The sequence below is a fragment of the Lepidochelys kempii genome, chromosome 1 (assembly GCF_965140285.1).
Source record: "Lepidochelys kempii isolate rLepKem1 chromosome 1, rLepKem1.hap1, whole genome shotgun sequence".
Lineage (NCBI taxonomy): Eukaryota > Metazoa > Chordata > Testudines > Cheloniidae > Lepidochelys > Lepidochelys kempii.
The window spans coordinates 181,535,274-181,557,811 of NC_136380.1; positions in this window are offsets into that span (position 1 = coordinate 181,535,274).

Genomic DNA, 22,538 nt, shown 5'->3' on the forward strand with positions numbered 1-22,538 from the left:
TGAGATTTGATTTGTGTCTCATGCTGCATCAGAGAGTCAATGAAACTTTTAAACACACACACACACACACACACCCTTATGACAGAATTGTGGATGACAGCATGGGCTGGCAGTTGCCTCTTGTTTGATTTACCTTTGGGAACTGTACCATGTATTATTAAAAAAAAAACAAAGATATTCTCAAGGAGACAGGCAGTGACGTTCTACTCCTAATCAGAGTTCAGATACACACAGGCAATACATTTGCTACCTCCAAAGAGCGGAAGTGGATTGGTAGTAACTTGGAGAACATCCATAGTGAAAACTCGTCAGATTAAACAAACTGGCCACTGGTTGTCACTGTTGCCCCATAAAACCATAGCTGCAGATGCACACTTTCAAAAGTGGCCCTTAAACACCAAAATTTAGAAAACAAAATTTATTAACTCTGCATACAATATTTAGATTAGGAGTTTTTAGATCATTTCGTCACATGATCTGATATAAGCAGTCACTGAATTCCAGTAGTTTTCCAAACTGTATGAGGGTGTTAAATAGAGTAGAGACAGATGATTTTAACCAAAGAAGAATATTCTGTTTAAGATTAGCAGGATGAGAGGTCAGTGGTGTTGTGAACCCTACATCCTGCAACATTCTGCTACAACATTGATTCTGCTATTAGAGTTGCAGGGGGCACATGACATTGAGGGAACTAATTTCATAACCATCTAGGAAAATCAGAGAAAGGGAGAGAGAAAAAGCTTGGCAGGAGCCAAGAAATCAACTTGACATTTTCAGTCATGGACTCCTACACTGCCAGAGAGGAAAAGGATTTTAATTAAGTACATTAAAAAGCCAGATTGGGATCCATTTACATGAGAGGAGAAACTAAGTTTTGAAGGTCAAAGAATGTTGATGGAATTTCTTTATGCACAGGTGTTCTTGAAAATATGATTGCAATATTCCATCAGAGGAAAAAAGACATACAACAACATCCAGTTAAGTATCCTCCTGATAAGTATCACACCTGCTTAATTGGAAGGACTACTAAGAACGCATTCAGTACAGCATATTTCAGTGACTAATTAATGGATAAGTGGCACATCATATCTACTTAATTTGTACTTCCAGTGTTGCCCAGAAGTGTTTGCTTGCATACTTTTTCACTGTACACTTATTTCCTCAATTCAAATTGCTTGAATATCTCCTCCACACAATATATTCCTATGAGCCCAAATAATCACTTGATTGACTCAATTATTTCTGATACCACTGAAAAATGCCAACAAATCTGATTCCACTATTGAGAAGTTTGACACTGGAACATGCTTTCTATGACCTCAAAAGGTAAGAAATAAAAATGAAATATAAAAATCAGAGTAAACGAAAATACACCGGACACACTAGGTGATGGAATTAATGGGCCAAAAAACAACAAGCATTCCATTTAATCACATACACAGTTCTGCCTTAAAACAAAATCTCAGCTATAGTTTATTATAACAATGTGGCTTCCTCAACAATCCAATGGCAAAGGCATATGAATGAATGGCTCATTAGAAATCCTTGTTTTCTAAAATGTGGAAATTTTCCTCTTCTTGTAAGAGAGGGATTCATAGTACTGTCTAGATCCAGGTACACTACAGTGATGTTCTGTGCACATTTCTATACTATGCCCCTCACACCTAACCTTAAATACTGTACCTCTGTTACTCTAGTACTGATTAACTCCTGTGTATGTTGCCAGTTGCTCTGAACTGTGTGGGGGTGGTTTTGTTATGCAAATGAGCATCCAATGAATTGTACAGTGAACACCTACATTTTCTTGTAACATAAGCCAAAATTTCAGTCTTCAAACCACTATGATATCTACTCCTTGAAGTCCACTTATTGGGATTTTAATAACTACCTTCATGTCGGCTGTAAGTTCAGTAATAGGGTAAACATTTAGTTGAGCTGTGAGAATACGTTTTAAAGTTCTGTGTATGTATGTGAATTTCAGATGATTCATAATTTTACATTTCATTATATTCACTTGCTTTCCCCTCCCAAAACAGCTGAAGTCAGAAAAGAGTAACTTCTATGCCAATTGTTTATTTTATACTTTTAGGAAGAAGTGACAACAGTATAAGATAAATCACCTTTCATCGGTATAGCAGAATGGAAAGTTGGTAGGGTATTCCTAAACCATATATGATAATTTGCCCTATGTTTGAGGAATATGCATGGTTTCCCATAAAACTAATGGGATCCATGCACATACATCTGAGGGCAGAATTTAGCCCTCAATATCTCTCCATTTCCGAAGCAGAGAGCTCAGTATATGAAAGAAGTGGTACTGAAGTAAAAACCTAAGAACAAGAATTCTCATTTAGAGATAAAAATGACTCAGTTTAGTCACCCTGACATTTACAGGAACCATTAGTAGAAAGTTCTCTCAAATATCACTTGCCACAAAATGCTGCATACTTTAAATTTGAATTTCCCTTCTCACCTGCTAGCTAATATGTAGACTTCTTGGCATACAATTTAAATGGATATTATAGGCTACATCATGGGAGTCTCTTAATGTTGTTTGTAACTAGAGCTCACTAGAAAAAAAATTTCCTTCTTCCCTGCCAGAAATTTCAACTTTTTGGCAAAAAATTGGAAACCAACCTTTTTTGGCTGAAAATGAAAATTTGGATGAAGAAACATTTTTGCTTTGATTCATAGGAGTTGTATTACAAGTGTCTCATCACTCATTGTCTTCTATGGGCAGGCTCCCTGGTCAAACTACATCTCTTCTGATGCTTTGTGGTCTCCCCCTTGCTGAGCTACTGTAGTGCATCATTGGAGTCCCTGAGCATCAACAGAGGTGGTCCAGGTTTTTATTAAAGTGGCCCAACAGCAGTGACAAACCCAGTCCCAATATCTCCCCAAGGCTCTGATGCAACAAAACCAAACGAGCCAGGATTTGCAAGTTAAATTTCCAAGCCAGTTTTTTGAAGTCGTCCCACTTCCAGTAGCAAAATGATCAGGTGCCACAGAATCTAGTTAGACTCAAAGACTTAAATAGAGGCTGGGCTACTTTCAAGAGAAACAAAGGGATTTTTCCAACTCAAAAGAAGACTGCATTGCCACATCCTCAGGTGTCATAACTATCGATGCTGATTTCTCCAGCTTAGGGTCTGGCCTTGCATTCCTGCTGGGCTCTCCAGAGAGAATATGCTGACAAAGTCAGAATGCCACAGCTCTGAGCAGCTGCATGCTTTGCACCTGTTTCTTCATCTCATATGACGGCATGCCCTAAGGGTCCACCACAGATCCACAATGAATCTCCTCTCTGCAGCAAGTGGCCAGCTGTCAGCTCCCTACCATGAAACAAGCTGCTCACTTACATATTGATACATTAGAGATCCCACCAAACAAAGGGTTTGTTCTCTACGACACTTCCTCCATCTTGCCCTGAATCAAATAGGTAAGAATTACACTACATGAAAAGTGGGGAGGAAGAGGAGACACACTCACTCTTAAGCAGTCAGAGTAATGCATTGCCCTTCTTTCACCTCATGTTTCAATCCAAGCCTAAATGCTGTTTCGAAAAATTGTGGTCACTACTGAGCGTGTTAGCTATTCTTTTGTTTCTGTACTACGATACTTCATTTCTCTAGTTATGAAGTGTAAGGTAATGGGCTTAGCAGCACCAAAAGCAGAGCCTGTGCTCATCCTGGTGCTGCCAACCAGGCAGATCCAAAACAAAGCCTTTTACCCATTCTGGTAACTATTTACTGTTTAGAGGCATTTGACCTGAAGTGAGATTATGTTTCAATCAGTTTATTGAGTGGTATCTAGAAAGCCCAGTCAGCAGAAGCTGAGTGGCCAAATATGAGTGAATTATACAGTGCAGGGTAATGGAGAATAAGGTGGAAGCAGGTCTAGGGCAAAGCAAAGCACACAAACCACAGCAGAAATTATTTCCTGAAAAGGACTAGTTAGCCAAGCCAGCAATTAAAAGAGAAACTAATTTCCCGGGAAACCAAAGTGATATTACTAGGGTCTGGGTTCATTCTTTTCACAAAGATTTCGATCAGAATGGCACTGTATCTTATTGTTTAATTGTCCATATAAAGAATTTTCCCCCTAAATCTACAGTTACTGCAAATAAAAAGTTTCACATCTAAAGAGACAGACCCCAGATTAGATACCGTTTAATTGGTAAAAAATTCATTCCAAAAGCTGTGAAAAGGAAATTACAGCTAAAGTTTACAAAAATGTCTAAGTGATTTAGAAGCCAAAGTCTTATTTTTAAATTGACTTCGCCACTTGGGAATCCAGAAGACTTGGCTCCTAAGTATCTAAATCATTTTGGAAAATGAAACATTTTTTGAAAATTTTACTGTGTGTAACAGGAAAAGTTGTTTGTGTTTCTTTTTTTTTCAAATTACATGTTTCTTTAAAATAATTGATAAAATGTTCTACTGAGTATAGCGTCTGCCTTGGGAATTTCATTGCTAATATGTGTGATGTATTTGTCAAACATATGCCAAGAAAATAAATATTTAGAAATATACTTAATATCAGCTGGTGAATTGATCTCAGCTTGAGAAGAAGCACCAAACAGCAAGTGAAAGATTCCATGAGCAATAGCGTGGGATAAGGGTTTCCCATTACTAATTCAGTCCCCATCTTTCCCTATGTATTTATTGCAATTTTTCCTACCAACATATAAAAAAGGCACCATTTGCTACAATGTTGCCTTTGACATTATTCAGAACAACAGTACATAAACAAGAAATAGTCAGCAACAAACCCCTAGAAAAATTCCAGCAAATTTTCACTCCCAAAACATCCTGAGAGGTGAGATTTTCCCCATCAAAATAATTACCCTCAGTTAAGTCAGCCACTAATAATATTGACTATTCTCCAAGCCAAATTATGCACAAATGGCGAAGGCCCAGAGGAAAGACTGTTCCAATGAAGTGGTTGTGCTATTATTTTCAACACACTTTTTGAGAAAGGTTTAGCACATAACACACATTTCTCTCTCAGCGATATCTGGGATATTTTCCGCACTTAGAACAGGATCCCAGATATGGCTATGTGATAACTCTGCATAAATGTTGATCCTTGTATCTGTGCATTCTGAGCACGTTATCTCAGTGTTTGTACAGTATTGCAGAATCTGCAATTTCGCTCTGGTCTGAAACATGGTTTTGGAGGAGTAGGCAGGAGAGGGTGAAAAAGGAGAGTGCAGAAGAGAGAATTTGTACTTTACTATATACCTTCATGAAAGGCCACTTTTTCTCTCTCCCCATCTAGCCTCCACTGTGATTTATGATGTTTTACAAAGCTCAGAACCAGTTTCCAGTGTGCAGTTTCCATTCTTTCATTAGAAAAGCCTTAATAATCATAGAACCCTGCAATAAGCATTCAGAACCAGACACGCTCCACAGCACTAATCCCACTGCAACCTTTAGCCGTCATGGTTGATACAGCAGAGGTTAAGGGTCTTCTCTGCTCTGCAGAATTGCAAGTAACTGCTGGGAAGAGAGGTCCTTACATTTTTTTTTTTTAAATTCTCCAAAGTTCACTAAATGTTTTGCTGCAATTCAAAAGATTTTTAGGGTCACAATGTTGCAAGACTTACACTAGACACAAACTACAATGGCGGTCTTCATCCAGGCAAGTGATATTCAAAACAAGAGAAAGTCTGTGACAGTCCAGAAATCTTTTTTTAAAATCATATTTCCTGTTTGTCAAGAACTATTATTGTAAGTGGATTGCATAGTCCTATTCCTCTTCTAGGATACACACAAACAAAAACATTAGCATATTAGCATCGTGACAATTTTTTTCAAACGTACTTACGTAATTTTCAGTAGGACATAGGTGCTTTACAAATTGGGACTTAGGCGCATAGATCACTTAGTTAGCTAAGAGCTTATTAAAAATTTACCCCACAAGCTTTGTACACCTTTATTAACCTATTTTGAGAACATATCACAGAGACTCAGGTCTGATTTCAGAGACCCTGTTCTTCCTTGGGGTATTTCAAGTGTCAGATTTGCAGACAAAAGTAGGGCTTATACAGCACATTTAATTATAGATGGATGATAGTAGAATCCTTCTAAAAGGGCCCACCTAACTCAGTTACTAAGCCATTGTCTGTTATGGATGATTTTTCCACTGATATCTCACTGTTGAATAATTAAATCAACTCAGAGGTAATGCTCCTTTCAAAACTGTATTCAAGTTCAGTATTTTCTTTCTGGACCTTTAAGTGGCGCCTTGAGAAAAGGAAATGCAGTACTTGTATGTTTGCTGATATAGCTGCCAATAATTGTACTCCTGTAATTAAATAAAATTATCCATAATTTTAAAGTTATGAATGGGTTTAGCGATTAAACAAATTCCAAGGAGGAGCCAACCCTGGCAGCCAGAGAAACAAGTCAGCAGGAGCACACACAGAAGCAGTTTTAGTAGGGATTGTTGGACACTGATGTCACCAGAGTTTTCTATAGTTTTCTCTCTGGACACTTTATTCCAACCCTCTTTCTCTGCCCCTTTCCTTACAATCTCTTCATTTCAGTCTCAGTCCATCTGCCGTCCATGCTCTCCTTCCCTCCCTCCCTTTTCTCTCACCCTACCAATTCTATGGCTCCTCTTCCTTTGTCTTTCCAGTTAGCTAATCCCTCCCCAATGAAAACCCACCCCAGAAATATTAACAAAAAGCACCAAAACCCCAACCCTGAGGGGAAAACTGTGAAACTAAATGTTTGTAAACACTCACTCTGTTCACTCTGCTTAGGTGTTATTTTCCTTCTGCCTCCCCTTTGTCTTGACTATTTAGAGTATAAACTCTTTTGGGAGAGACTGTCTCACTGTAGGTTGCCTAGCACAATAGGGCTCCATTCTCAGTTGGTTGCTAGACACTACCATAAAACCTATTACCAATAATAATTTATAGTATTACACAGATCTGAAGTTATTGTGAAGAAAGATTAATATGCTAGCTAAAGATATAATGAAGCTTAACCTAAACGTCTCATAAATATACTACTAGTTGAGATATATGAATCTTTATTCAAAAGGATAGGCTGACTTTTAGTAGCATTCAATTCAGAATGAAAAGAGTAAATTATTACTCTGGAAGATGCAAACATTAGTGAATATAGGTGAATTAGTTTCTGATCTTCCATTTTATTACCTAACTTTCAAGCTACACCAATCTCTGGCTACCGCAGGAATGTTTATGCAGTGTGATGGGTTCCCCCCAGGATGCCACCTGGATCTGGGGTACAACTGAGCCCCCTGACCCATGAACCTGGGCTCTCTTTTACACTGTACGGTTGTGACAAGCTACAAAGCCTTTCAGCCTGCACTTTCATCAGCATACATACAGGTAGGGACAGCCCTAGCTGCAGTTACAAGTAGGCTCTCTGACCAGCCCCTGCATGGGAAAGCTACTCCCAGCTACTTAGGTGCATACCTCCTCTGGAGTATAAACCCAAAATTATACTGTCTTGCACTGCACAGGGAACTGTACCAGCATAAGCTCATCAAATTCATCCCCTCCCTCAATGTGGAGAGGAATAAGGTTGTTTGCTCCAACCCACTCTCCCATCTATGACTTTCAGAATGTAAGAAGTTCTGAGAAAAAATTGTCTAAAATCCTGAGTAATTCTGGAAGATTCTGCTGATGCAGACTTGCACAGAAGAAAAGTATTTCTTGTAATTCACCCTACCTGTTATCAATGATACAATCTAAATATGTCAGCTTTGATGCCCTGTTTAATAAGCTGGGAAGTCATAATATTAAACACATGACCAACAGTCTGCAGCTATGAATGCAGAAAGATTATAACTACTGTGTAGTGTAACCAGCTACTGTAACCTGAACAAGGTGCAGTGCAGATATCTTTGGCTTTAAGAACTGAATCTACACATACATTATAACATTCTGTACAGAATTTGCTAGATCCTTTAGGATAACAGAATTTACAATTTTTGGCTTCTTTTATAAATTTAACAAAATGGAATACGAGTTTACAAGCACACAAAATGGGTACATTTTGCAACAAAAACATATATTGACCATGAGCATAAAGAAGTGCCATAAAAATGAATATTTAATTCACCACACTATTGATTTAACCCCCAAATCTGTGATATTTTCTACTCTTAACATATCAAATTCAGCACCATGGTAATTTTTTATAAAATCATGCCCACTTGGAGATTGCTTGTGTCATCAGATAGAGTTAATTAGAATAATTATTTAGCAGAAGTTGCAAAGTTTAATCAAATGACCATCAATGAGTCAATTTTAGAGCTAGGTGAATAACTGAGTATTTACTTCACTGGTAGCCACTGGAAGTTCTGAGGGTGGGGGAAATCAGTTCAGGTCGATCCGAAACAAAAGTTTTTGGAATTTTCAACTAACTAAAAAAGTCAGAACAAACAGCTTGGTGGTTCAGTGAAACATTTTGTTTGACCTGAAACAAAATATCTAATTGTGGGCACTTTTAATAAAAAACAAAGGAAACGAAGGGCTCTATTCACAAAACCGGAGGGGATGGTGCCAGTGCTACACTTATACCCCGTATCCCAGTGGTTAGGCCAGTCACTTGAGCTATGGGGGACCCAAATTCAAATCCCCGTTCTGGGTTTGACACACACAAAAGAAAAAGAAAAGAAAAAAAAATCACAAAATTCAGTCTACCTGAATCTACATATTTTGGTGAAAAAAGTTTCCTCTGGAAAATTTCACTCTGCTCTAGTCACTATTTCTTATAGCAGTGTTTATTCAAAGTCAATGTTCCTTGTTAACCCTGTAATATCTTCTTGACACTTTCAGGGAAAACCTACGAGTTTCACCACCAGTGCTATGGACTGGCTTTGCATAGACTATTGTAACTGATATAGACCAGAGTCTCTCTTTCACAGATAAATATTTTAATCGCCATGACCATTTTTAGGGGCTAAGGAGAGAATGAAAAGAATATAAATGGAATTATAATTGAGTATCAAGGTCGTTTTGTGAAGTTCATATTTTTAAATAGCTGTGAAGTATGTTTATTAATCTTTTACCTAAGTATCTGAATGCAATAGCAATATTTATCTTCAAACATTTGAAATAAAAACTTTAATTAATGGCATCATTGCCCAGGGACAGGATAGTAGGCAGACTTGGACATGGTTATATTCCCAGCTCAGCCACTAACCCACTATGTGATGTTAGTCAAGTCACTTCACCTTCTGTGCCTCTGATTCCCTTCCCACTCTGACTGCCTTGTTCATTCAGTTTGTAACATCTTTGGGGCAAAGACAGTCTCTTCCTATGTGTTTTAGATGGTGCCCAACACAAGGGGGCTCTGGTCTCTGCTGGAGCTGCTAGGTATATTGTCATAATAATTTAAAAAAACAAAAAGCCCTAAAAACATGAAATCCTTTGTTACACATTCCTCAACAATATTCAGAGGTTTAGCCGTTAAAATTAAGATTTGGGATGCTGGAATGAATCATGTTATTCTAGTTATTGTTCTGAGATTACCATCTCTGTGTATCAATCAAAGCAATTAACTAAACAAATCTTTCCACTTACTATGGAGACCTACAGCTACTAGATCAAATTATTTTTTAGGGTGAAAATATTTTAAAGCATGACAAACATTGAAATAGCATAATTAATTTTAAACATTACTGATCTTAAAATACTAGCAGCTAGTTTAAAAAAAAGACTGCAAAGGACATACTGCAAATACTATAGTGATGCATCTTAATACGCATTGAAGACACATACCAGAAGCCAGAATGATCTGGGCAAAAAAGGAAATGTACCGTGACTATTTTGTAAGTTTCAACTTGTGCTTTTTGCGAGAAAACCAGAAGCCAGGCTTAGTGGCTAGCTTCTGAAAACTTCAATAGCTATGATAAGAAAGGACATTGTTCATAAATATTCATTAAAAATTACCTTTTCTGGATCATGAATTTTTCAAGCAGACACTGATTTGACCTCTACAAGGAACAAAAACCAGCCTATAGCATAGTGTCTCCGTTTTCTGTCCCAAAAGTTTTTCCAGCTAAGCATCTACTTTGTACACGGCATAATGTCTCAGGTCAGTTACCTTTGTGATCCAAGCACTTGTGCATTAATATTAATTCAAATTACCATCTAAAGTGTGACTCATATTTCCTGGAAAAATCGATTGTAAGGCAGGACCAGGATTTGCATTTTAAATAATTTTCTAAACTAACATTTACTGATCTCCACAATCTACTGATTTGAACCCAGAACCATTTTATTAAAGTTACTTGTATTTATAATGATTGCAGCATTTTCCTAATAATACAGTAATAGGGCGTGATACTCAAAAGCTGCTGAACGCCTACTTCCTTCAGCGAAGTCAGTGGGAGTGAACTGTGCTCAGCAAAGCTACAGAAGTGCATAGCACCTCACAGGGTCAGAGTCCATCCTCTTCTCCCACTCTCACAGCTTGAGAGACCACTTCAGATCCAGAAGAGTCAGTTTTTTCTAAATGCTGGGGGCGGGGGAAGACAAGGAGCTAGAAGTGAGCCCAGCCTCCCTTTCTTCATGAGGCCCCCTAACAGTGGCACAGATATTTCCACTCTCCCCGTGGGACTCAACAGTAGCAATTACATTTACATGAGTGATTTACATTTGTTATACACATTTTCTCAGGTCAGACATTTCTTTCCATGTCTACTGAGTGCATATAAAATACATAAGGTTTACTCGGAATAGCATCCACCACATGTATATACATATATAAAAACAAATAATTGCATCTTCATACATTTTTTGAATCATAGTCGAACAGTACAGAAACTTAACCAGACTTATTTTTTTCTTCCCTTTTCTCCACCTTTTCTTCTTTCTTAGACACAGTGGGTCAGATCCTTAGCCTCAAAAAGGTTGCTGACCCCTAGAAATCCCCAAGTGGCAGAGACCTGGCTGTATACCTCACAATGATCCCAGCATAGGAGGCATGTTGGGACTTGGCTGGAGGCATACAAGTGAGTGGATCACTGCTGCACTCCTCCAAACCACAGTGATAAAATGGCCTCTGGAGGCATTATGGGGGTTGTTAATATAGCACAGCCTTGAGTCTGACATAAGTTACACCAGGTGCTGAATGAGAAGTACAAAGAATGGCTGAGAGCTGCCTTTGCTCCCACCCAGCCTCCTTGTCTGCACGGAGTAGAGATCTGGTTCAGCAGAGGTTCTAGCCCTATGTGTTTGTTTGTGCGCTCATATTTTCATGTCTCTTTTCTCCAAGTCTATTTTTTCTATTATTTTTTCATAGTTTTTATGATTTTTACTTTTTCTCTCCAAACATTTTAATTTCATTTTTCCATTCTGCTTCCTGCTTCACATTTTATTCCTTTACTTTCTTTTTTCTCCCTCAATCCTCTGTTCCCGTTACTCTCCTATCACTCAGCCTCTCATTTACCTTTCTTCCCTTGCCCAAGCTCTCAATTTTCACGGCCTCTCATATCCCTGCCCCATTCTTCTCAGATTCCCCCACTTCATGCTCTGCCCTTGACCTCTTTTACAGCTCCAATTCGTTTCCCTCTCCACTCCCACTGATGCTCTATTCTCCTATCATTTTGTTTTCACACTTCTCTGGTTCTTTTTCAGTCTTCTCTCCTCCTGCCCAGTCCCTTGTCTCCCCCACCTTGGATACTTTGCCTCCCCTATTCCCTCTGTCTGCCCTGCTCCCTTTTCGGAAAATAAATTCACCCTGGCTACACTACTAGACAAATCATTTTCATGCCTGGTTAAGAAATATAGAGGGGACAATGTTTGAGACCCATATAATTTCCTAGTGTCGATAAAACCACAAGTATTGATACCAACCGTTCATAACTGGATGACTTCAGAATGGCTCTTCCTTCACTTTTGACAATTTTCAGAATTCTTGCAGTTAGTTTAGACAAGGGACAATGTTGTTAAAGCCGATCCTCAAATACAGTTTTTAAAACCTGTTTAGGAATATTGGACTAGATCTGTGGCTCCTTTACAATTGTGTTTCACTGCTAACCATCTGAAAACTAAGAATTCCCCTTGTGTAGGGGAATCATTAGATGGTATAAAGCAGGTGTATCAAATGCTTCTGGTCACCCTAACGTAAGGGGTGTGATGGAGCTGGAACCAGAGTATGATGCAGTTCAGAGACCATCAACGGCATAATGGCTCCTAGGGGAATGTTACATGCAAGTGCTTAGGCTACCTAATTTGCACTAATTAATGGTTCAGGGCTTGTGATGATGACCTAAAGCCTTCTTTGTCTTCCTGCCCACTTAGCTTTGCCAAATTTAGCTCCAGAGCAGGGCTGGCCTTACCATGAGGCGAACTGAGGTGGCTGCCTCAGGTGCCAGACAGTGCGGGGGCACCACTAGGACCCAGAGTGTAGAAAATTGTGTCTGCTGCTGGTGCATATGTATTCTCTTTGCTCTAGATTCACAGAGATGGTGGAGTGCTGTGCTGGAGGAAGGAAGGCACAAGAGACATAATGGGCAGGCAGGAGAAAAGGTGAGAGGGAATAACAGAAAGCAGCAGGAGCTGCAGGGAGAGAGAGTAGCAGCAGCCTCTTATGTATCTCTCTAGCACCCCCAGTAGCCTGGACTGATTAACACCAGCATCTCAGGGAGCTTCCTGTTTCCTGCTGCTTCCCTGAACCCACTTGAGGAGAACAGGCAGTCAACTGAAGTAGTAGGAGCCAGTTAGGCCCTTAAGACACTGCTATCTTCCCTCACTCAGGCCCTGCTACCAGCCTGCTTATTTGTCCCCTTCAACTAAGAGTGTTGAGAGCCACTATAGCTGGCACAGAACAGCAGTCATGAATGAAAGAAAAAAACACCCCTTGGGGCAGCATTCAGAAAAAGAAAGAAAGCAAAGGAAGATTTTCTATCTAAGAAGGAAGGAGCTCTGCTGAGATGCATAGACACAAATGTTCATGGTGAGCCTTCCAGCCCCAGTGAAGATGAGTGGTGAGGAGATGCCTGATCTTCCACTTAGAGTGCAGGTGACCTGGCAGCTACTGCAGCATCCATATCTCCATCTCAGATGGATGTAACCATGCACATTCCCGAAGGAAAGTGTAGATCAGAGAAGAGTGTGGTGGAGGCACAAGCAACAGCTGCTGCTGAGTTTAGTTCCTTAAGTCTAGATGATCCAGGACTGTGGACCCACTTGAGCAGTAGTCCGAGGGACTTCCTTGTACTGCATGGGCCACAGCAAGTGAAAAACTTCATGTTCCCCAAAGACAATGAAAATAGAAGTTTCCATCCAACACATTACTGGCATGAAATCCCCAATGATGACAAAGTGGAAAGGCCATGGCTTATGTACTCAAAAACCCAGAAATCTGCATACTGTTTTTGTTGCAAACTCTTCCAGTCTAATATTCCAGCCACATATTCCAGCCACATAGGGTTCTACAGGAACAAACACTGGAAAAATCTGGCTAGAAATCTGGCATGCCATGAGAAGGCAGCAAATCACCAGACAGCATTCCATAGATGGAAAGAGCTTAAGAGACGAAGGTTAAAGGCCACCATAGATCAGCATCAAGAGAAGATTGCATCAGTCTCTTTACTGGCAAAATGTTCAGAAAAGGCTCGTTGCCATTGTGAGAATGCTTGCTACCCAAAACCTAGCCCTGCATGGCACTTCAGATCAACTGTATGTGCCAAACAATGGAAACTTCCTTAAAATTATGGTGCTGATGGCTGACTTTAATGCTGTACTCCAGGAGCATCTAAGAAGAGTCACCACCCAAGAAATACACACACACCACTATGTTGGAAAAACCATTCAAAATGAGATATCACAGTTACAGGAAACAAAAGTCAAAAGTCAAACAGAAGATTGTGACAGATCTGAAGTCAGCAAGATATTACTCTGTTATTCTGGACTGCACACCTGTTCAGCCATACGGAACAAATGACTTTAATGGTGTGTTTTGTAACAACAACAACAGAACCTAGTGAAAATGTCCCTGCAATGGTGACTGTCAGAGAGCATTTTCTAGAATTTATTAACATTGATGACAGTATAGGAGCTAGTATGACAAATGTGCTTCTTAAAAAGCTGGAAGATACAGGGAATTGCGATAGCTGACATGAGAGGTCAGGGCTACGATAATGGTGCCAACATCAGAGGAAAGAACAGAGGAGTGCAGACACAGATCCGAGAGTTAAACCCTCAAGCTTTTTTTGTCCCATGCAGTTCTCATTCATTGAGCCCGGTGGTCAGTGATGCAGCATCAGCTTCTAGTGAGGCTGCTGAATTTTTTAATGTAATTCAAAGCATAATTTTTCTCTGCATCAACTCATCAATGGCAAATTTTGAAGCAATATCTGGGAACATCCTCTCTGACACTGAAACCACTGAGTGCCACACGATGGGAAAGTCGAGTGCAGGCAATAAAGCCTATCAGACACCAAATTGGGAAAATAGATGATGCCATTATGGAGGATAATTCTATGACAAGAACTGTTTGTGGGAGAACAGTGGCAGAGGGAAACGGAATCACCAGAAACATACATAACTTCAAATTTCTGTGTGCCTCAGTGTTGTGGCATGACATACTGTTTGAAATAAATGTTGTAAGCAAGAGACTCCGAGGTGTTGACCTTGATATATCTGGAGCAATGGAACAAAGCAAAGTCATACCTACAGTCTTACCAGTCAGATGAGGGATTTCAAAACATTCTGAAGAGTGCACAGAAATTGGCACAGGAACTTCACACTGAAGCTATTTTCCCACCCATTCAAGAATACAAGAGTCACCGAAGAAGACAACATTTTGATTACGAGGCACGAGATAATCCCATAAGATACCCCCAAACAACAATTCAAACTCGAATTCTTTAACCTGGTGCTGGATTGTGCAATACAGTCAGTTGAAGAACGTTTCATGCAGCTCAAGGAACACAGCAGTATATTTGGGATGTTGTATGATATTCCAAAACTCCTCACTGTACCTGAAGAAGACCTACACCAGCAATGCAGGGCACTAGAGACCGTGTTGACACATGATGACATGCGCAATATTGATGCGAGTGATTTAGGTGATGAACTGAAAGCCCTTTCAAGATACATTTCAGCAGGATCAACTCCAAAGGCTGTTCTGGAATATATGTACACAAATAAGAGGACCACCCTCTTTCCAAATGCTTTTGTTGTTCTGCGCAAACTTCTAACACTTCCTGTTACAGTTGCCAGTGGAGAATGCAGCTTCTCCAAGCTGAAGTTAATAAAAACACATCTACACTCCACAATGACACAGGAGAGGCAGGTCGGCCTTCCAACCATCTCAGTAGAGCATGAGCTGGCCCAGACCAGGGAACTTCAGCAGGAAGCAGTTCAAATCTTTGCAACCAAGAAGGCACGGAAAGCACCACTTTGATTATTCAAACAGATAAAAATGCCAGTGTTTACTATGCAGACAAGAAAAGTTACATTTGCTGTTCAGGCATTTGAAAGTTAAGTGTTACTTACAATTTTTGAACAAGGCATTTTAAGTTGTTAGTTCCCCTTTATTGGGGTAGGTAGCAGAGCAGTACTGTGAGAGGAGAAGAACGGGGAGAAGGCAGAACTGAGACCTTTCGAAGTTTTGGCCCAAGCAAGGGGGCATGAGGGTGTCATCTGAGCTCCCCACCTCAGGTGCCAAAATGTTGTTGGTCAACCCTGCTCCAGAGAAGAGCTATATGAACTGAAATGCTTTTAAAGACAATGTTAGTGTAATAGGGCCCGTAGGTCGCATTTCAGCATCTTATACAAAGTAGTGACTGGGTAAGGTATAAAGAAGTTCCTAAAGTTCTGTTTCAAGTTTGAAGTATGCAAGAACAAAGGCACTGTACTTTGTAGCACAGTACAGTATTATATCAGCACCATATGATGCTTATACATTGAATTTCTCCATAGGATCTTGTAAATAGGTTTTACAAGCTACTGAACCTCTTCAGCTAGAAACCTCTCACTCCTCATCACTTTACTTGATAATGAAAACTCCATGCAGTGGACGTATGAATCAAAACAGAATATATTTTTTCAAATGTCCAGGTCAATTTCTCCCAAACCAGATTATTTTATTGAAGCAAAATTGTGTGATGTGTTGGTTAAGAGGAGTATAAAATCCTTCTAGTATAGAAACATATCATGTTAGCAGGATTTAAGCTTATGTATTCAGACACCTTTAGCAAAAAGGAAAGATTGCATTAAAAAAATCAAACTATGAATTGTACCCCTTCTAGCTTGGTGGAGACATTTGCCTGCATCATTCCACAGATACCTAGGCACAATAGCAGCTACATTTAATCAAATGCTAAAACAAATGTTAAATATTGACTGTATCCTTTAAAAATGTTAATCTTGCTTTAACTTTCTTTTTACATGTCATTTTAAAATTAGTCTGTGACAGACAAAGTTTATATGGCCCGAACATTGAAGAAAGCCAATTTGTTTGGTATGGGAGGCAGAAATCTGACGGCGACTTATTGTATTTTACATTTAATGCCTACATACAGCACAGAGATGAAGCTGGTTGCCAAACATTGGAGTTGCGGCAAATAATACACCCTCTGTGCTTCCATCAGAAGCAAGGTGTATACACACATACCAGCTACTCTTTATGAGCAACAGAATTGCTATTTGCCTATTTCAAATAGTATCCAAATGTGCTACGCACAGCAAGAATACCGAGAGCAAAGAATGCTTAATATTCCAGCCCAGCTCTCTGAAAAAAAGCATTGAAGTGACAGAGCAGTGTTCTGTAGAGCAACATGATATGTCTGCTTTAAATGGAGAATAATGGATTTAAGTTTAGTACAGAACTAAAGGTTTCCATTACTATTCATGAATTCTGAAATGTTCTACTACAGAAATTCCTTTTGCATGAAATGTTCATCAGCATCACTGTGTGAAACTACAAAAAAACCATAAAGCCTGGCCCCTTGCACAATACAGTACTTACCTCTGTTTGTGCATTAACAAAGAATATTTCTATGGAGTTTATCAAAAGTCACCCATGTCTGTAAACGAACCATTTAAAACAAATAAGTTTTAGACTGATGCTGTCAGAAAAGAAATCCTACTGGTTCCACTTGGAACCCGTCATCTTCCTATTACTAAATGGCCTACCATTTGTCTACAGGAGGAAATACCCAATACTTTAGAAAAGCAGTTGCCATGGGGACTGAAGGTAACCTTTTGGCTGGCAAAGCAGGAATGTTAATTTGTCACTCCATAAAGGGATCATTACTACAGAATTGCATCTTTATCAGTAATTATTTTAACACTGAAAGAGCTCCAGAGATGTTTTTCCCATATACAAAAAAAAAAATTATCCAAAGAGCAAACTACCCATTCACCATGAAAACAACACTCTCACTTATGCTCTGTGCACTTGAGCATTTAATTTGAAATACATTTTGGGTGACCAGATGTCCTGATTTTATTGCGATACTCCTGGTATTTGGGGCTTTTTCTTATATAGGCTCCTATTACTCCCCACCCCCATCCCGATTTTTCACACTTGCTGTCTGGTCAGCCTAAATACATGACTTGATCCTGTAGTTAAATCCCATTTAACTCAGTGAGAATCTTGCATAACTAATGCCTAAAGGATTGGGGCCATAGTATTTTGGTAGACTAGGACTTATGATCAATTCTCAAAACACAAGCTGTATTTATTTCACATCATAGAATAATTCTTGAAAACAAAAATACTATTAAAGGTTCACAAAAAGAAAAGGAGTACTTGTGGCACCTTAGAGACTAACCAATTTATTAGAGCATAAGCTTTCGTGAGCTACAGCTCACTTCCTCAGATGCATATCGTGGAAACTGCAGCAGACTTTATATATACACAGAGAATATGAAACAATATCTCCTCCCACCCCACAGTGGGAGGACAGTGGGGTGGGAGGAGGTATTGTTTCATATTCTCTGTGTATATATAAAGTCTGCTGCAGTTTCCACGATATGCATCTGAGGAAGTGAGCTGTAGCTCATGAAAGCTTATGCTCAAATAAATTGGTTAGTCTCTAAGGTGCCACAAGTACTCCTTTTCTTTTTGCGAATACAGACTAACACTGCTGTTACTCTGAAACCTGTCATTAAAGGTTCAGCTTTTGTTGCACCTAAAATCATTGATAGCCGATTTCAGGGGGACTATTCACAAAGAAAGGTACTACTCAGTTTGAGTGAGGGTGGCAAAATGTGGTCCTAAAATGAGCAGTTATTTGTATAGTCATTTCTGATTGCTTGCAAATAGGAGTTTCTCTCCCCACCTCACACATGTGCAGCATAATGCTGAAGCAACTTAGGGCCAAGTGAATCCCCTATTTGCTTAGGAAACATCTTAGTATTTCTATTTGCATGCAAAAAGTACTAACTATTCCAACATTTTTGTTCGCTGGGTTGTCTACTTATAGTTACATTTCATGTGGTATTTTAAAAAATGTCCTATCTAAAAACCAAGTCAAAAGTGGGGGGAGGGGGATTGTTTTTTTGAAGTGTACGGGAGATTGGGAAAATACTGAAGGCAGTTTCTAAAGCCTTAGTTAACAAGCTTCTTCTGTTTGCATATTCAATTCCTCAAAGTAACATATGCATAATTTTATCATCGTTGTGTGCCATCTGGAGTATATTGATTGAACTGCAGTTTTAAAATGAGGTCTAACAGATAATTTGGTTGCATACATTTGGAAATAAAGTGATTATACTCAAACTGAATAGAGCTATTTAGGAATGGAGCTATAAGATTAAACTTGAAAATATATCCACTCTACCTGAGCAGACCAAGGGAGAAAGTCAAATCCTTACAATTTTACACTTTACTGTTATCTAATTTAAGTAAGAAAGGCTGTTTTAGGGAAGACTGTGCCCGCATTTTACAGTGTATTTTTGAAAAGGAGCCACTGTGCTGCTCTAGTCAAACCCTTTAATTCAGACTACCTAAAGAGAAAGAGAGAGAGAGAGACAGACAATAGGCTAGAACAATTTATTTTATACAATATCCTGTCAATTGGGCTTCACTTGAGATTACACTACATGGAAAGTTTTATCAGGAGTTCATCCATCCTAAACATTATAGTGAACTCTGTTGCTATAGGAACACAGGAATGGTCATAGCACAACAGAGGAATGGTACATCTAGTCTGATATTTTGTTTCAGCCTGTGGCCAATGCCACATTCATCAAGGAAATGTTTCATCAAACGCCACCTCACAATTTCCCTCCCCTCCACAAATACTTTTGGATTATCAAAACACAGTGGCCACGGGGTTATTCTGTAAATGAATACACAAAACGAAGTCAGCCACACACATTCACACACAACATCAGTTCACTTACTGAAAGAAGTTTTCTGAACTTTTTTCCTGTTACTGAAGGCTAATTGGTCTATAATCCCTTGGGGCACCCATCAAACACCCTTAGGTACATTTTGTAAAGATGGATACAATGTTGGTCCCCTGCCAAACAACACTAAATTAAAGTTACATATTTCCATAGCAACTCAGCTATTTTGCTCTCAGTGATTTTGTTCCATCAGAGCTCCTGGATGAGTGCTATTTGATGCTGGTGATTTCCTTCAAATTTAATATCTTGAATTGCTAACATGACTCCGATACCTCCGTCTCAGAGAGTGCCCCACTGCCTCTGCCTATAAAGAGCAACTACCGGTAGTTATTTCTCCTTTTCATATGTGGTAAAGACTGATGCAAAGAAATTCAGATTTTAACATCAAAGGCAACAATTACAATCATCAAGTCTGACCTCCTGTGTAACACAGGCCATAGAATTGCATTCTGTGATTCCTGCAGTTAGCCTAATAATTTGTGGTTGAACTCTATCATGTCTCAGACATCTAGCCTTGATTTAAAGACTCCAAATAATGGAGAATTTAGCAAATCTCTTGGTATTATGTTCCGATGGTTAATCACCTTGACTGCTAAAATTGTGTCTTATTTTTAGTTTGAAATTCACTGACTTTCAGTCATTGGATTCTGTAAAGCCTTTGTCTGCTAGATTAACATACCCTCGTGTGTCAGGTATCTGCCATCTCAGTTGGCACATATGGACTGTGATCAAGCTGCTTCATAACCTTCTCTTCAATAAACTAAATAGCCGGAGCTCCTTTAGTTTCTCTGCCTGCGTTGTATTCTCTTAGATTTCTGAGCCAGTTTTTAATATGTTAGGAAAACAAAGTGGAACTGACTTACAGAGTGAGGTTATATTTTACCCTTTGAACAGCTTCACAATAAGTTTATTCTAACCAAAAATGAGACATGCAAATTGCAATGTATTGAGACTATCTTGATCCAAACATACTCTTGCATCCTACCATGTAATGACAGTTTCTCTCTCTCTGGTTGAAATCCTGATCCCACTGATCATAGATATGGCAGGGCTGGAAGGGACCTTAAGATGTAATTTAGTCCAACCCCCTGCGCTGAGGCCGGATCATGTATACCTGTCAGGATGGTCTAGGTGTTTGTCTAACCTGTTCTTAACTTCCAATGAGAGGGATTCCACAATCTGCCTTGGAAGTCTGTGCCAGTACTTACCTACCCTTACAGTGAGAAAGGGTTTCCTAATATCTAACCTAAATCTCCTTTACAGCAGATTAAGTCCACTGCTTTTTGTCCTATCTTCAGTGGACATGGAGAACATCATCCTCTTTATAAAAGCCTGTAATGTATCGGAAGACTTATCAGGTCCTCCTGCCCCATTCTTCTTGTCTCAAGACTAAACATACCCAGTCTTTTTAACCTTTTCCTCATAGGTCAGGTTTTGTAAACCGATTAGCATTTTTGTTGCTCTCCTCTGTGATCTCTCCAATTTGTCCCCATCTTTTCTAAACTATAGCACCCAGAGCTGGACATAGCACTCGAGATGTGATCTCACCAATGCTCAGTAGAGCAGAACAATTATCTCTGGGTTAATACATACAACACTCCTGTTAATACACCAGAGAATGATACACCACAGAATATTAGCCTTTTCTGCAGCTGCAAAACATTGACGACTCATTTAATTCGTGATCCACTATAATCCCCAGATCCTTTTCAGTACCACTTCCTATCTAGTTATTCCCCATTTGGTAGTTAGGAAGGAAAAACTGAATGCCCAATACATTGCACTTGCCTGTATTGAATTTTAAGTTGTTGATTTCAGACCCATTTTATAATTTGTCAAGGTCGTTTTGAATTCTAATCCTGTCCTCCAAAGTGCTAGCAACCCCTCCCAACTCTATGTCATCTACAAGTTGTATATGTATACTCTTCACTCTATTATAATGACAAAACTCCCATTGACTTCAGTGGAGATTTCACCCTTTGTATGCTGGTGTTTGCTATATACCATCTGTGACTCTAAAGGTATTCTTGTACTGCGGTTGAGGTCAGACAAATGACAACAGTGGCCATAGTTAAAATGTTTCTCCCATTTCAAAAAAAGATTACCAGTTGCAGCTGTATTCCCCATTGGAAATACTGAAAAATCTTATTCAGACAAGCAGATTCTTGCAAAGTAAAATAAACTTGTGAAGCAAAATAGCTCTACATAAAAAATATAGCAACACCTTAACTAAACAGATTCTGGTTCAGATCATCTGTTATTTGTGGTGCAGAGCTAAGGATAATTGTTTGGGGTGAAATATATAGTTAAGGACCTTTAAGTACGTCCTCCACTTCTATAGGAGATTGGAAATTTTCTATTCCCCCTCCCCTCCGTCAAGCTCTTTGGTGGGTTGAAATGTAACCCTGTGTTCTTGTACATCTCCGCTATGATCTTGAAAAATACAATTTTAGGATTCTTGGGTCTTCAAGAAGGCTTTCACAACAGTCTGGTTTTTACAAAAGCATTTCCTTCCTAAAATGCAGGAACATAAACATGAAGGCCTTTGGTCTCTCTCTCATGGCTGGTTTAGTATTCTGGAGTGATGGTTCTTAGGTTATTCGTACCGTGAGACATTTTGTTATCGCCCCCTTCTAACCTTCCCATCTCCAGCAAGAAGGAGAATTGCCCATGCTTAATTGGGTGTCAGCTCCCTGCCACCTCCCATGTGCTACCACCCCACCAATCTCAGGTAAATTGCAGCCCTTCCTTTGTCTTGCAGATTAAAAAATAGGTGTACCCCAGTTCTTGACCTTTTTGAAGTGTTCCCCTTATCCACTGAACAGTTACAGAATTACCAAGTCAGTTGTCCCCAAAGGAAGAGTAGACAAACCAGCTTGGAGCATTCAGTTTATGATCAGCTTCTTGTATAACACCACAGCACAGATATATTTATAGTGAAACCATAGGTTTATTATTAAAAATAGATATTTAAGTGATGGTGAGTAAGGATAATAGAAACAGAAAGGTTACATATAAAACAAAATTATAACACATTTTCTAGAGATTGAACCTAAAAGACTAACCTTCTCTCACCTCAAATGTCCTTTGCCTAAGCGTTTGCCAACCAAGCCTAAGCGAAACCCCCTTTTCTGAATGTTAACATTCTGTCTGTTTACTGTCTCAGGTACAGCATTAAAAGGGT